This window comes from Lutra lutra, chromosome 14 (genome assembly GCF_902655055.1).
Source record: "Lutra lutra chromosome 14, mLutLut1.2, whole genome shotgun sequence".
Classification (NCBI taxonomy): Eukaryota; Metazoa; Chordata; class Mammalia; order Carnivora; family Mustelidae; genus Lutra; species Lutra lutra.
Genome location: NC_062291.1, coordinates 78,997,960 through 79,013,652, shown reverse-complemented (window position 1 = coordinate 79,013,652; position 15,693 = coordinate 78,997,960). Strand labels below are relative to the sequence as shown.

General features: G+C 53.2%; 1 long non-coding RNA gene across 2 annotated transcripts; it reads left to right on the top strand.

Moving 5' to 3' along the window:
- The first annotated feature begins 7,802 nt into the window (after positions 1-7,802).
- Positions 7,803-9,397, top strand: LOC125085256 (uncharacterized). Of its 2 annotated transcripts, XR_007122835.1 has the most exons (4): positions 7,803-7,922; positions 8,027-8,179; positions 8,264-8,380; positions 8,933-9,397. It is a non-coding gene; the product is annotated as an uncharacterized LOC125085256 (long non-coding RNA). The 2 variants fall into 2 exon arrangements; XR_007122834.1 differs by having other exon boundaries at positions 7,835-8,179.
- The last annotated feature ends 6,296 nt before the right edge of the window (positions 9,398-15,693 follow it).

Here is a 15,693-nt window from a genome sequence, read left to right as displayed (position 1 = left end):
CTCATAATATTTCCGAAGGCTAGGCTTGACTTGATGGGGCCACTTGCCCCGTACAGCAGCAGCACGCAGCTCCCTCACGTAAGCAGATAGGGGAAAAGTCTACATACGCGATCCATGCGTATAGGTAATGGAGATTTGGAATAAAAATCCATGGATCTGGTTTCAGCTTTTCCCTTGTCTTTGGGATGAGGGTTAAAGCAAATCAAACACTAAGCCGTTATTTTTCTGACTGGATAGCAGGTGAGTTTAGTCAAGTGCAGGAGAGGGAAGATCAGGGGGAAAGGAAGCGTGGGTGTGCAGAGCTGCTTTGAGCAAGCCGAGCCTCTGGCAGATCCCCAGAGTGAAAGCCTAGACCCTTTTCCAACACCCGGACAAGCATGAGGGAGAAGGCAAGGGTGTAAGTGGTGCTCCTTGAAAGGTACACGTTGTTGGCCTGGCCTGATTTACATGGCACCTGTAGAACCAAGGAGAAGCCGAGAAGGTGCCCCCGGGCAGCAGCCGGGCAGGGACGTGTGGTGGCATGTGTGTGCACGGGCACCCTGGTCGACTTGGCTTTTACAATTTGCAGAACAACAACATTCAGAGTTGCCCCTGGTTATTTAAGATCTCCAACACGACTCAAGAGCATCTTTGAAGAAGAGTTCAGATCAGCCCCTCACCTACAAGAGAGCGTGCCTGACAGAAGGGGCTGGCCTGGGTGGTTCCGGAATTTCTTCGACATTGGATGAGTGAGGGTCTGTGGTTGGCATGGAAGGGGGCTTGGGGACTTGGAGCTCCTTGTGCAGAGCAAGTACCTTGCTTTTATGCAAATCCAGTGGTTTGGGTATTTTTGCTGCATTTGAGGGGTTGGAAGTTGGTGGGGAGCATCCCAAACTACCAAGCCACCCCACCCTGGCCCACCACCACCAAGAATTCTATTAGCTCGAGCAGTTTCCTTCCTAAGCCCTTCTCCCTGGCAGTCCACGGGACCCCCCACTTTCTAACCTCTCCTGACCACCCTGCCTCCCCCACCCTCACAGGGAGGAAGGAACATGGAGTATCTTTCCCCCTCTCTTAAGAAGTCATGTCTTGCTACCTGGAGCCGTAGCTGCTGGATCTAGCTCTCGAGATGAACACAGAGCACCGTCTGTCTTTAAAGCCAAAGGTCTATCAGAAGTGTTTAACTTAGTTCCCGTGAGGTAGGTGTTTTGACATTTGGCAGAGCCGAGGGTCACGGTGCATTCTGGAAGTGTGTAGTCACACCCTGCTTCTGGGGGAGGAAAAGCCATTTGGGTAGAATTGGCATTAGGTAAGGAGAAAGTGGGACAGTACCTTCAGAAATGACTCTGTCAGCCAGTGTGGGAAGTCACTTTGTCTTTACAATTTGCAAATTTGGACAATGTCTAGGCTCATTCTTCCATTTGCAAAGGAACCAGCCAGTCTCAAGTTGTGTACTATGGGCCCAGTCCTGCCCCAGGGATTGGAGGGTATGTTAAGTTATCAGGCGTTGTTGAAACAGTCCTCTTCGGTGTTCTATTTTCCTGTGGCTGCTGGAAGAAATTGCCACAAGCCTGGGGGCTTAAAGCAACAGAAGTCTGTTCTGCTGCATTCTGGAGACCAGAGTCCCACATCAAGTTCTCAGCAAGGCAAGAATCTGTCTTTGCTTCTTCTATAGCTTCTGGTACCTCCAGGAATTCCTTGGCTGGCGGCGGGCGGCTCTCTCTGTCTTCACGTGGCCTCTCCTCTTCTCCACAGTGGCGCTCCTCCTCTGCGTGTCTCTGATAAGGACCCTCGTCATCAGATGTAGGGACCACTAGTTGATTTAAGAGGATCTCGCTTGAGACCCTTCGTTGAATGATATCTGCAAAGGCCCTGTTTCCCCTCAGATTCACATTCACGGGTTGCAGGGGTTAGGACGTGGACTTATTTCTGTGGGGGGCATGACTCAACCGGTTAACTTAGTGGAGGGTGGGATATTTGAGACTCACTGGTCCTCTCAAATAATGCTACATCAAGTTGGCAGAGAACAAGGCTGAAACTCATGAAATAATTTGCTGGGAGCTTCCATTTTATTTAAGAGCTTTCTGGTGTGCCAGTTACTGGCCAGATGAGAGCTCTAAGACCCGTTCCCTCCCTGACCCTGATGAGAAGGGAACTCAGCTGTGGGGCGAGGGCGGGGAGACGCATCTCCAAAGCATCTTCTCACACTTTGCTTTCATGACATTCCCCTGAGGCAGATGCATGGGGGTCACTCAACACGTCCACAATCACACAGTTGCCACAGGGGGTGCTGGGATCCGCACCCAGCCAGCCGGATTCTAGATCTGGAAGTCTTCTTCATACCTGCATCTCTGGTAACTGCCCCACAGTCAGTCCCTCCCTAATGGGTGAGAGTTGTGTGAGGGGGGTGACCCACACCCGACTTTCTCAAAGGTTAGAACCCACTGAGGAAAGTGACCTCAGCTCAGAGGAACACTGAAGGGTCGTTCTCCAGAGGGCAACAGCCATCGGACGTCCTCCCCACACACTCACAGGAGGGAAACAGTGAGCACATCTGCCCGTGGGAAGGTCAGTTTTTAAGGAAAAGTGGTCACCTGAGCTGACTGAGATGGACGTCAGCCCAGGTCTCCGTGGGGGATGAGAACAGGATCCCCTGGGGTTCCCTGCAGGTGGGAGAGATTCCGGGGGGAGGGGATGAGGCATGAAAGCTGAGGGTTGAGGCCAACGTCATGCATCCTGAGTGGTGACCAGCCACAGTGAGTTGTTTTTTCTCCCTTGTCTCCTGAGTTTGAGCCTGTGTTAGCTCGCGCGGCTGCAACGAAACACCACGGGCCGGGCGGCTTAAACAACAGGAACCCCCCATAGTTCTGGGGGCTGGAACTCCGAAATCAGAACTTCAGCTGATTTGGTTTCTGGTGAGAGCTCCCTTGCCGGCTTGTTGATGGTGCCTTCTCACTACCACCTTCTATGACCTTTCCTCAGTGCCTGTGCAGAGTGTGGGGAGAGGGAGAGCAGGAGGGAGCTGGGGAGAGAGGGAGGAGGGAGAGGGGAAGAGAGCTGGGGAGAGGGAAGGGGGAGAGCTGGGGGGAGAGGGGGGAGAGCGGGAGGGAGCTGGGGGAGACTGGGAAGAAGGAGATAGAAGGAGGGAGAGCAGGAGGGAGAGACAGAGAGAGAGGGAGCACGCTTTCTTTTCTCTTTCCCTTCATATGAGCCCACCAATCCTATAGGAAGAGGCCCTTACCCTTATGACTTCATTTACCTGTAATCATTTCCCTAAAGGTCCCATTTCCACGCACAGTCACGTGAGGGAACAAGGCATCAACACACGAGTTAGGGACGGACCCGGTCCAGCCCGTAGCAGCTCTTGTCTCCCCCTGCCTTGTCTTCCTGGCCTCACGTCCAGCCCCCAAACATTGTCCAGCGGAGAGGCAAGGGCTGGATTTCTCCTCAGACCACGCCAATGTCGTCTTTCCAAGCTGGTGCGGTGGCCACCAAGCGGCCACGGCTGCTCAAAGCCAGGGCTGGCATCTCCTGTCCATCCTCGCTGTCCAGAGCACAGGGAGACCCCCTGGCCTTCAGGGGGGCGGTGAGAAGAGGTTCCAGTGTGGCCAGGCAGCCTGCCCAGTGGAGATTGGAAGCCAGACTTCAAAGCCAGCCCAGCCGTCTAGCCAGGTGGCCCCGGGCAAGTGACTCGGTCCCTTTGAATGTCAGGTTGTCCTGTCCCGCAGTGTTCTAAGCCCGGGCCCCACCTCCCTGGCACAATGGTGGTCAGGTAGCTTTGGGAATGCCCTGGAAAGGGACAAAACACAGTACGGGTGTGTAAATCAATAAGGAACCCCTGGATCGGGGCCGCAGAGGAGATGCCTCCCCCAGACCCCGCCGTGGGCCGCGGCAGACACGGCTCGGGCAGCCCCTCCAGCTCCTTCCGGTTGCTCGAGGCTTGTGGTTCTGGAGAAGAAGCGCCCTTGTCTCAGCACGGGGGACTCCCGTTTCCCCTGGGGACACAGGCAGGCTTGCTCTGCCTTCTCTGATCCCGGGGCGCCGCAGGGACGAGGGGGGCCCCTGCCACAGACCGTATTCTGCCTTCTCCCACATCTGGGCTTCTGAAAGAAAATGCCATCAAAGAGAAAGGAGGAAAACTCACTTGCTTCCCAGGTAATGAGTCTAACTTGTATTTAAGCGGAATCACGCAGAGGGACGGGCTACTTGGCTGAAGGAAGTCCTTCGACGTTGTAGAATGTGGTCCAGGATTGGGACAAGGGCGCCCGCTGTCCTCCTGCGCCGGGATGCGTGTAGAAGGCACGGGCAGTGATGATGGCCTGGTTTTTAACACAGATGCTCGTGCCCTCCTGAACTGCTTGGGTTCCTAGTGCCTAGAAAAGGGTGGCTTCTCCTTACAGAGTCCAGCCTCAGTTGACTCTGACCTCCTCCTTGCTGTGTGACCTTGGGTAAGTTGCTTAATACCTCTGAACCTCCCTCTCCTCGTCTTCAAAATGTAGACCAAGAACTGGACCAGGATTTACTGTGAGGAGGGGGAGTGGCGACAGACCAGAGGGCCTCGATGCCTGCAGAAACCCCTGTGGGCTCCGTGGGGTGGGAAAACAGGTCACCGGATCCCTGACACCTCAGTGTGACTTCAGCAGGTCGGCTTTTTCCTTTCTCACAAGAAACCACCGGAAACCTGAGGGTAAGGAGGAGGGCCCCATCTACCTGAATCAACCGTTAGCTCAAGGTTGACTCTGCATTCCAGAAAAATACCTCTTGCTCGTGGGATGGTTTCTGTCAGCCGAGGGCTCAGAGTGCTAGGATGTTAGCAGGGTGAGCTCGGGGAGTGCATGTTGTCCGCCCCCTCACTTCGGAGAAGGGGGAGTCAAGGCCCAGAGAAGGCAGGCAGCTGGCCCCATGACACACAGCAGAGCTGGTCAACGACCTAAGACAGAGACCCGAGTTTCCTGACTTCGGGCATTAGGATAGTGAGTAACGCATGTGTCCTCTCGTCTCTTTCCTTCTCTTGATGTTGAAATTCTGCCTTGATAGTGATCAGGCATAGCAGAACGCGGGGCTCCAACGGCCTCGGGGGGTGGGGGGTGTGCACAGTGTGAGGCCTATGCTGTGTTGAAAGCGTTTTTGAATTATTCCTCCATTTATAGTTCGGAGGATGTCACACAAATGTGCATATTTCCAGCTTCTCTTGGAAGGTCAGGTACTGGCGACATTGGCATTGCATGGCCACAGGCACTAGAGCGGATTTGCCCTCCCTCCCTTCAGGCCAGGCCCATCGGCTCTGCCTGGTGTGCCTCGGCCTGGCCGGCCTTGCTACCGGCTGCCCCTGCCGGGACTCAGTGGGGACCCGAGGCCCTGTCATCTGGGCAGAAGTTGCTGATCTGGCATCGTTAATTCTCCCCACTCGTCAGACATCATGTCTGGATAACAGGTGGATCCGGCTTTTCTGCGTCTGTTCTCTCGACCGGTTAACCCGGCTGCAGGTAGACGCGAAGGCACTGAGGCGTCCCGTGCCACAATGGAGTTATTTGTCCAGTGTCCATCTGCAAACGGCAGACTTTCCAGAAGTGATTCTTACTCTCTTTCCCAGCTGTCCTCGTTGTACAGGGAAGTCTTATTTTCTTCAGGAACAGAGATCTTGCTGGGGTGGCCGTGCGTGGACAGGCTGGTCAGCGTTTCCATTAGGAACACTTTCCTGGGTTTTAAAACCCAGCCATAAAGGTGTGTTTTGGGCAAAACGGGTCCTGCCCCAGGGGAACCTGGGAGTCTTTATTTCAAGGACACTTTCAAAAGAGCGTTCGCTCTTGGTACAAATATGTGTGGTTTGCGGCTCGGTTTGGATTTTGCTTTATGACATTTTCCCAACCTTTAAGTTTCAAACCATCCTGTCCTATATTTATTTCCATGGTTAGAGTTGGTATTCTCTCTCTCTTTCTTCTAGTGGAGGAGGGTTACATAGAAGGGGACTTTGTCTCTCCTTCCCAGTCGGGGTGCACACCGCCGGGAGGCCTTGGCAGAGTCCGAGGGTGGATGTCTCCTAAGTGTGCTGATTTACGTTAACCGGCAGAAGTGGAGGACATGCTTCAGTTGCGAGTGGAGAGGGGTGCTGCCTTCCCAGCAGGGCTTTGCTTGTTGCTCTCGTTTTGATGCCTGCCCGGCCTCTGACAGAATGTTAGGGTCCTCTTGATTGTTTTCAGTATCGGGAAATGGGGCTCCAGACTCCATACGACTGTTCTCAGGCGAGTTTTGCAACTCACTCTGTACCACCGGGTTGTTTTCTTTTTTTAAGGATTACCTGATGTTTTAAGTATGGAGAGGAGGCCTACATAGGTAACTCACCCCAGATGTATCCGTTTGCCCCATTCGCACTCATCTACTCAAGGCTGTTCTTCTTCTCGGTTCCTTGCCTTGGTCCAGAACCTCTAGCCAATTTCCCTAGCTAGAGACAAGAAGCTGCCTTGATTTCTCCCCCCTTTCCCTCCCAACACCCTGTTAGCCACCACTTCCCGGCCCTTGTCCCCATAAAAATACCCCAAGTTTGTCTCCCTCCTTCCCACTTCCACACCACCCCCTTATTCCCGTCCTCACCATGTCTTGCCTGGGCTCTGCCTCCTGATAGCCTGGCCGTACCAGTCTCTGGCCAGCCAGGCCAACCTCCACCCTGCTACCAGCTTTAGTCCTAAAAAAGTCACATCTCATCCCATTCCATTCTCTTGCTTAAAAAGTTATGTTGGCTCCTGCTGTCTCAGGATAAAGTCCAAGCGGCAGCATGACGTACTAACCGACTTTCCGGGTTCCCTTCTTAGGAACCTTATGTTCCTAGCACTGTGAACCCATCATTCCATGGACAACCAGGCCCTTTGCTAGAACCAGCGCTCTGTTCTCTGTATCTAGCACGGCGTCCCCCAGATGCCTTTCCTTCGGCAGATTCATTCAAGGCCCGGGTCAAATGTCACATCCCTTGGAAATCTCTCTGGCTTCTTCCAGGTGGAGTTAGTATTTTATTCAAGGATCAGTAATAGCATTTGTCATAATGTGTTGTGGTTTAACTTTCTTTGGGTCTTATCTTCTCCTAGTCTGTGAACACTTGGAAGATAATATTCTGGATCTTTACTAATCTCTGTATCTCTGCCACTTAATAGTGTCTGGCCTAGAGGAGGTGCTCCTTTGGTGTCTTGTGAATTGAATGATTGGAGCTAATATTGATGGAGAGCTCGGCATGCACCAGGTACCATTTCAAGTGCTTTCCACATTTTAATTTTTACAACCACCTTTGAGGTATAAGCACTTCTGCAATTCTGTTTGCTGATGAGAAGCTTGGGGCACAGAGAGGTTATGTGAGTTAACCAAGTCACACAGCCTAGATTGAATTTAGGCCAACCTGCGCACGGCATCTGCCTGCTGGCCGAATCCTGGCATTATTCTGTTTCCTGGTAAATGCGCGCCAAGTCAAAGGACCTGACCAACCACTGGACAGATTTGAGGAGAAGGCCACAGGGTGCGCTCACACCCAAGATCCGTTTCTGGTTCTGAGATTCGCATCTCGGACTGCGGCTGGAAGGCGTCGTCTCTATGCTCTTCATCTCGTCAGTCTCCAGACTAGGGTGAGCCCGAGGGCCTCAGGAGGTTGGGTAGGAACGCTGAAAAATCGCTGGCCCGCCTGAAATCCTGATCTGAACAAATATCTCCTTGGGAGTGTCAGAACCTCAAGGACAAAGGCAGAGACACACTGACCCCTTTGTCATGGTCTTCATCATCGCCGTCATTGTTTGGGAGTCTTTCTGAGGTCAGAAAATAAACTCGGTGCCAGTCTGCCTGCCCAAGTGTGAATGACAGCTTTCTGTATGTTTCTCTGGGACACAGGCTCATACATGAATGACCCAGCGTGACTGTACGATGTGGTTGAAGTTTCCCCAGGAACACCGGTCGGGAGGACCAAGGTAATTGCCTCCTTCCCAGAAGGGTTTGGATGGGATTCATCAGTCTGGAATGTTTAGGTACAATTTTCCCTGGAGGTGGAGACCTGAACTTGGACTCTTCCCAGATCAATCTCACCCGGACAGAGAAGCCTGGATGCAGCATCAATGCCAAGTGTTAGCCTCTTAAATAGAGGGCCTAGCGGTAAAGAGCCCGGTGTGCTGGGAACAGACTTGGGAGCAGGCCTCACCTGGGCTCCAGGGCTGGCTCCAGGACCAAGGTAGGTGTCTCTTTGGTCTAATTCCCACTTCTCATCCCTCTCAAAGAGCCCTACCTTCTGTCCTGACGATCTGTGTGATTCCAGGGAAATGGATTCACCTCTTGGCCCCATAGATTGAGCCCAAGGTCTAGGCAGGCCAATCGGCACATTCTGGCTCTCCCAGGGGCAGTGTCTGGTCAACTCATTGGACGTGAGACTTCGGTAAGTCCGACTGGAACGCCTTTGCTGGAACGCAGGACAGTGGGACTCCCTTTCCCCTCCGAATATACTTGAGGAATCCTGTAACCCCAGGGGCTTGCTAGAAATGCAAATTCTTAGGCCCTACCCCTGAACTACTGAATCAGAGTGTCTGAACCAGAGCCCGGGAAACAAACCTTCCAGGTAATTCTGATGAACATTCCCATTAGAGAACCACTTCTCTACTTCATTCAATCTACAAATGATTAAAAAATTAAAACAAACAAACGAAAAACAGGTTCAAAGAAGTGAGGTGACTTGCCCAAATTCTTCGCTGGTGAGGATATAAGCCCAGGACAGGAATTCAGACTTTGTTTCCACCCCCAACCATGTAAGAGGCATTTGTGTTTTCGTTAAGTTGTGAAGCTACTGGAGCATCAGAAAGCACTCCTCACCTTTTGAAGGTCCTCCCCTATCCGGTCCCTCTCTGCAGAGATGAGAATAAATTTCATGCAGTCCGAGGTTACGTGGGGTGAAGCCTCCCTATTACTCACACGTTTATGTGCCATATCGCAGACTCAACGTTGGCTGCACTTAGGAGACATTAGAGCCGGCAAGGACCACGTCCAGCCCAAAGAGATGGGCCCACCTTTGGCCCAAGACCGAGGGCATGCTGGGAGAAAGGCACGGTTGCTGTCCTCTCTGGGGTCAAGCTGCTGGATCCTTGGCTGGCTCCTTCCAGCTTGCTCTGGCCTCCCCCTGCTGCTTTGCCACCCAAGGCTCCGCTCCATGTGTGTGAGAGGGTGAGTGGGGGTGGGGGCATGGCTGGTCCCAGGCCAGCGTCGTGGCTCCGGTCTGAAAGTCCAGGCATACCTAAGGCGTCTCTCATGGCTCCCCAATGCCATATTAGGCTGCCCCCTCTGAAGGGCGGAATCTCTGACTCATCCTCCCCCTCCCCCACACCCCCTCACTCTTGCCAGTTTGGGCCAAGATTAGAATTCACTCAAATCTGTGGGTTCTAAGGTTTATGTGCTATTTCAGTTTGGCAAATGACTCTTTTTTTTTTTTTTTAATGTTTCGAGTCAGAAGAAGAAGCACTTTCACGAAAGGGGATCGGGAAGATTTTTCTTTGTGTCTCCACTGCTCGGTGTGTCCGAAAATGGGATGATTTCAGTGCATCCGTGCACGTGAATCAGAAAGAAGTTGACTGTATTTACATCCTGGGGTGGGAAGAGCGGCAAGGAGACTTTGTCGTCAGAATGACAGCGATGATAACAATCCCTCCTCCCTGAGTGTCCTGCTGGTCTCCAGTCCCGAGCTAGACCCTCTGTGCGTTTTGCTAACCCATGCCCAGGTCCCTCCAGGTAGGCAAAGTTCCCCAACTTAGAGATGAGGAAACCGAGCTTCAGAGAAGTGCAGCCTGGAGCTCGAGGTCACACAGCTGAGCGGTGGCAGCAGGATGGTAGCTCTGGGCTGACCGATGGTCTTGCCACACTGGGGGTCTGGTTCCTGGAAGAGGCGGGGGTCTTGCTCTGCTGCCCTGCGATAAGTGGGAGGTGTGTGGCCTCCGTCTTTTTGCCTTGGGGTCTGGAGGGTGAACCAGGCAGGGCTGTTTAGATGGGGGCATCAGAAAAGGCCACTGAGAATGAAGGGATAGAACAAGACAGAAGATCCAGGAGTTAGGGCAAAGGACAGGGTCCTGGTCTGCCCGAGAGTCTTGGTGGAAGCCGGTAGATCTGTCTCGGTGCTTCCTCCGTGCCAAGGGCACCGCTATGTCCCGCTTCATGTCTCTCGGCCCGTGATTCGGAGTCCAGCAAACACTTGGGCGGTGGGCTCTGCTGGGCTCGGGTGCCCTTCTCTTGGCTTGGGCGGGGCAGGCCATCTCCACTGAGATCTCATCAGACTGCCTCCAAGTTTCCAAAAGGAAGTTAGGAGGCCCCTGCCGCTGGAGGAAAGGGGAGGGAGTGGGTGTTGGGTTGGATGCCAGAAAGGCAGAAAAGCACATAGCCTTGGGTGTTGGGGAGCCCTGAAGGCCTCTGATCCCTTCGCTGTGGGGTGAATCCTTCTCTTCTTCCTCCGGGGCGGGGGGGGGGGGGGGTCCGCATGCATTTTTTTTTTTTTTTTTTTAAGTAGGCAGACCTGAACACCTGGGTCTGTCAGAGGCTGTGCGGTTGCTCTGGAAGGTGGCACGGAGAGACGGGCCAGCGGTGGTGACGGCGCCGAGAGATGAGAGCCTCACAGAGCTCAGGCCTCCCCCTTCAGTGCAGAGCCCCCATCCTGCTGAGGCACAGCCCTTGGGGGCTCTGGGAGTGTCACTCGTGCCGATTCCAAGGGCCCCAGTGCACCATCCAAACTGCAGAGCTCTGGGGCAGAAAAGTCCAAGAGATGATGAGTGGGAGCCGAGAACGGCTCCTCTCCCCCAGCCCACCAAGAAACATTCCTGCGATGAAGGAGGAAGAAGACACCTGACGGGTCTTGGGGGCCTGAGCTGATCTGGGTGTTAGAGGTGACCCAAGCCACGTTTTTACTTTAAGAGGGAAATTGAGGTCAGAGAGGGGAAGGCAAAGCCCAGGGCGGTCCTGTCAACTGACTCACGGGGTCCTTCCAGCCACTGCTCTGGCCGGCCACCCTTCCACTCAGCCCCCCAGCCTCCTTTGTTAAGCCCCTACCGTATGGCGGCGGGACACACCAGCCCTCACGAAGCTACTCTCTGTACTGGGGAGTTCACAGCAGATGGGAGGGAAACAAGGACCCAAACTAGCACAATAGAGGCTGTAGGTGAAGGGACTGAGGTGGGCGCCTCTCTGACCTCCAATAGACCCAAGGCCTTGCATCTTTGAAAAAAAACCAGTCAAGCTAGAATATTCGAAAGAGGTGGAAACTACAGAAGAGGACTGAGGGAAGCGGGTGTGTGTGCACGCGTGCGTGTGTGAGCGCGTGTGTGCAAGCATGGCTGAGGTCCCGAGTTCTTTCTCTTCCTCCCTGTCAGGTGTGGCTGGCAGCCGGGCTCATCATGGGAGTGATGACCTGTTTCCAGGGTAGGGGGTAGATATTCGCAGAGCTTTCTGGGGTCACGTGTTCTCCTGTTCTTGTCTTGGCCAAAGTTTTGAAGAATGAAGAATTTTAACGTTCCCTGGCAATGCCATTCCCACCTGGGCCTTGGCGGCTCTCTGCCCAGCAGCTCAGTCGGCTTCCTCTAGGTCTGTTTGAACCTTCATCCCGCCCCTCCAAAGTCCCAGCTCAAAGGCCTGACCTGCTCCTTTCCTGCGTCCCTGTCCCAGGAGCCCTCTCTCTGCACGTGCAGAGGGAAGTGCCCAGGGCCCACTTGGGGGCTTAGCTCTTCAGGAAGGCCACTGTGCACGCAGCAAGGATAACCAATGGAGCCCCCCATGTTTACCCAACTTTTAACCCTTCTAGGCTCACCCCCAAATAGCACTGGCCCAGAAATGCTTTGTATATCTCGTAAAAAAACACCTTGCTTCCATCTAGGGCCACAGAATCATTGAAAGTGGGAATAACGCTTCCTTGGAGGAGACTTTGGCAAGCACATAGTGACCATGGCAACACGGTTGGTTGGAACTAGAGGTTCAAGCCCCAACTCTCCCGTGTAAAGGCTGTGTGACATCGGGTCAGCTACTGAACATCTCTGAGCCTTAGTTTACTGATCTGTGCAATGGATAAAATTCTGATGCCTATTCTCACCAAGAGGATGTGAGAATAAAATAAAAGCGTATAAATATGAAAGCATGAGGAAACCTCAGAGCATTGAGCCATGGCCCAGCTACACAGTCCATTTGAGAAAAGATGCAATAATTCAGGTCTCAGTGCCTGGGCCTAATCTTTACGATAAAAAGGAAGGAAAAAAAAAAAAAAGAAAGAAAAGAGAGGAATCTAGTAACCTGTGGTTGGTGGCTATTTTCTCTTAAAGACAAAGTTACAGTCCCAGAAGAAAGATTTGGCAGACTCGAGCTGATTAGATAATTCTCCGTGTGTGTGTGTGTGTGTGTGTGTGTGTGTGTGTGTGTGTGTTGGTGGGCGGTCTGCAATCCTTTTCCAGGAGGGCAGGCACATGTTATCACAGGGCTCCAACAGAGGTGTTGACCTCCTTAAGTGAGTGTTCCCACCCCCCCGCAAAAAAAACCTGGCCTGGAAGGGTGGCCGGACTGATGTCATCTAGAGGTGGGGTGTGCCTGTCGCAAAGGGCAGAAGCAGGGACCAGGCCAAGAGGCATCTGGGCAGTGGAGGCAACCGCAGGGAGGCCCTGTCAGGAAAATGCCAGAACTTTGTGTTCTTTACAGAAACTCATTCTTTCCAGGAGCAGCATGGGGCCTTCAAAACATGGTCCCCTGATCTGATTCTATCCAAAGAACATGGTAACGCTCTCCAGGACGGGGAGACCAAAGGCTCGATGCTGTGGACCGATGAGCTGTCCCCAGAGAGAAAAGTCTGGCTGCAGAGACTGCAAGGCCCTGGGGGAAGGAGGAGGAGGGGCTGCTGCAGAGAGCTCCCCCCCCATTAAATCGATTAAAGGTGAGACGGGGAGCATTTAGATTTGGGTTATTAGATTTGGGTTATTCTTTTTTTTTCAGCCTTGAGATTTGGGGTTCAAATCCTAATAGTGCCTTAAAGAGATAAAGCTCATTAGAACCCATGAACCTCCACACTGTTTTCCCGCCCACATGGAGCCGTTGGCTCTCTGGACCTCCACTGGGTCCTTGGTTCCTTCCCTGCAGGCCCCGCACGAATCCTTAGTAGTTGGGTGATCTCTACACCATCAGAGTCCAGTAGTGAAGTGTGTCGGACTGCTTGGATTCCAATTCATTCAAATTCAAATTCAGATTTCCTGCTCCCTGTGTGACCTTGGCAAATTACTCAACCTCTCTGTGCCTTGTGAAGTGGGGCTATAAATACACTACCTCCTTGGTCATGGTGTTCAAATGCCATGTACATGGATCTTGCTCGACCCAATGCCGGCATGTGGTAAGACTCCACAGTGACCATGGATGCCATCAGGACACTGTAGCCAGGAGGAGGGACACCTATGACACCCAGTGGGGCCATGTGACCGGCAGATAAAATATGTGTAGAAGTGACGTGCAGAACTCCGCAGGTAAGAGGTCTCCTGCCCCTTTCTGTAGGAACTGTGGAAGTATTCTGTTGGGATGGAGCCCTGGGCTCCCCCTGCCTCCCTGCACTAGACACCGGATGGGAGGGAGAATTCAAGTTTTGGGAGTGAAGCCTCTAGAACACTTGGTTTGTTTTTTTTACCGCATCTTAGCCTAACTACCCCTGCTGACTACAGTCACTAACAATTGCACAGCAACTGATCCTTGCATGACATGGTTGGAACCACGCAGGCCCATCCACTTACGTGCGGACTTTTTACAGTACAAGCACTCTAAGTGTATTTTCTCTTTCTTACGATTTTCTTTTTTCCTTTTTTTTTTTTTTTTTAAAAGATTTATTCACTTATTTTAGAGAGACTGAACTGAGGGGAGGGGCAGAAGGAGAGAGAAACCCAACCAGACTCTGTGCCGAGTGTGGAGCCGGATGTGGGTCAATCCCGCGACCGTGAGATCACGACCTGAGCTGAAACCAAGGGTTGGACACTTGACCGGCTGTGCCTCCCAGGTGCCTTTCTTCCTTATGATTTTCTAATAACAGTATCCTCTCTCCAGCTTACTTTATTGTAAGAGTACAGTTTACAACGCATAGAACATACAAAATATGTGTTAGCAGTAAGCTAGTAGCGTTTAAGTTTCGGGGGAGTCAACGGTTCTGCGCGTATCTTTAACTGCTCTGGGGTCACTGCACCTAATCGCTGCGTCGCTCCTAGAGCAAACATATTTCTGCTTTAGGTTGTGGTGCCTGGGGAACGTTCTCCTTATTCACACGCACGCACCTTCCCTGCCAGGGGGAGACAGGTGACAGGACGGACAGAGCCCGAGCTCTGGTTGTGTAGACCTGGGTTTGAATCCCTCCTGGTGGCTGTCCGGCTCAGCGTTTTCAGGCAGACTGTTGAATTCCTCAGAGCCTCGGTGTCTGCACAGGACGATTTCTGCTTGGTTGGGGCTGGGGAAGGGCTCCAGGTGGCTGGCACGGTCTTGCATGTTCTGCACGCAGGGGCTGTGACCAGGTTGGCTAATAGCCCTTTCAGCGTGGGCAGGAGCACACGGCCTCCTCCGGAGCTGGGCAAATGTGTTGCAGTTGCTCAGAATCCTTCTGACCGTTGGAGGGGGGCTGACAGCTCCCATTTCTCCCCAGGAACTGCTCCCCACCCTGTCCGCCGGTTTCTGCCTCAGGGGCTGACGCGCATGGGTACCCAAGCAAGCCGTTGGTTTCCACTGAGTTTGGGACTGGAGGAAGGGAAGAAAGAATTTGGAATCGTTAGTTCTTCCGCTTATATCCCTAGCTCACTCCTCGTGAGGTCACCTCAGGCTCGAATTGCCCCTTGAGCCCCAGGTTCCTGTTCCTCTCAAGGTGGCCTCAGCTGACCACATGAGGCTCCCCTGAGGTTGGTAACTGCCCCCGGGGTGGTAAGGGGTGCTGTTGCCATGTTCCTGGGCCACCCCTGGGGCTCCCCTCATGCTGCCCACAGCCCTTCTGGAACGATCCTATCTTAAGAGTACCATCTCGTTCCTGCTGAGATCCCAAAGATGCCTCAATGCACAGCCTCTCTTCTTCTCTCTCTCGCGTCCTAGGATTTTTCTGGCCCGTCTTGTTCCCTGTGGCTGTAGCTGTCTGTACGCACAGCAGAGTGGTGTGGCCCCCTCTCGCAATGCCTCATCTTTCCAGGGGTGTTACCGATGTGCTCCCGAAGCAGAAACTCTCAGGTCCTGACTGGGTGCCTGCCTGGGATGTGGAGGGCGCTCCTCCAGCCGCACGCCTGGAGCATGTATAAAAATACAGAAGCCTGGATTCTGCCCCAGACCTGTCGTATCCAGGTCTCTGGGTGGGACCAGGCATTCGGATGAGCAGACGAGGGTAGAAAAGCAATAGAGAGGACGGTTGGCAACCGTGCATTTAGGAGGCCGTGTTGCACCCAGTTCTTGTTAATTACTTTATGATTGTGCGAGAAGCTTGATTTTGGATGTGATCGTGTTCATGGCCATCACCTCGGTCAGTGCGGACCTGTGTGCAAGGACGTGCCTGGGTGTGTGCATGAGCAGGCTGGCTAGTCTGCTCAACGCATCCTGGAGTGGCTCTACTCACCCCTCCTTCCGAGGCTTTGTCAGACTATTCCCCCTGGGGGGGGGGTGGAAGAGGAAGACCCTTCCCTTTGGCTCTTTAAGCCCCCCTGTCCTTCAAGGCCCCCAGCTTCAGCCTGCCGGTGCTCG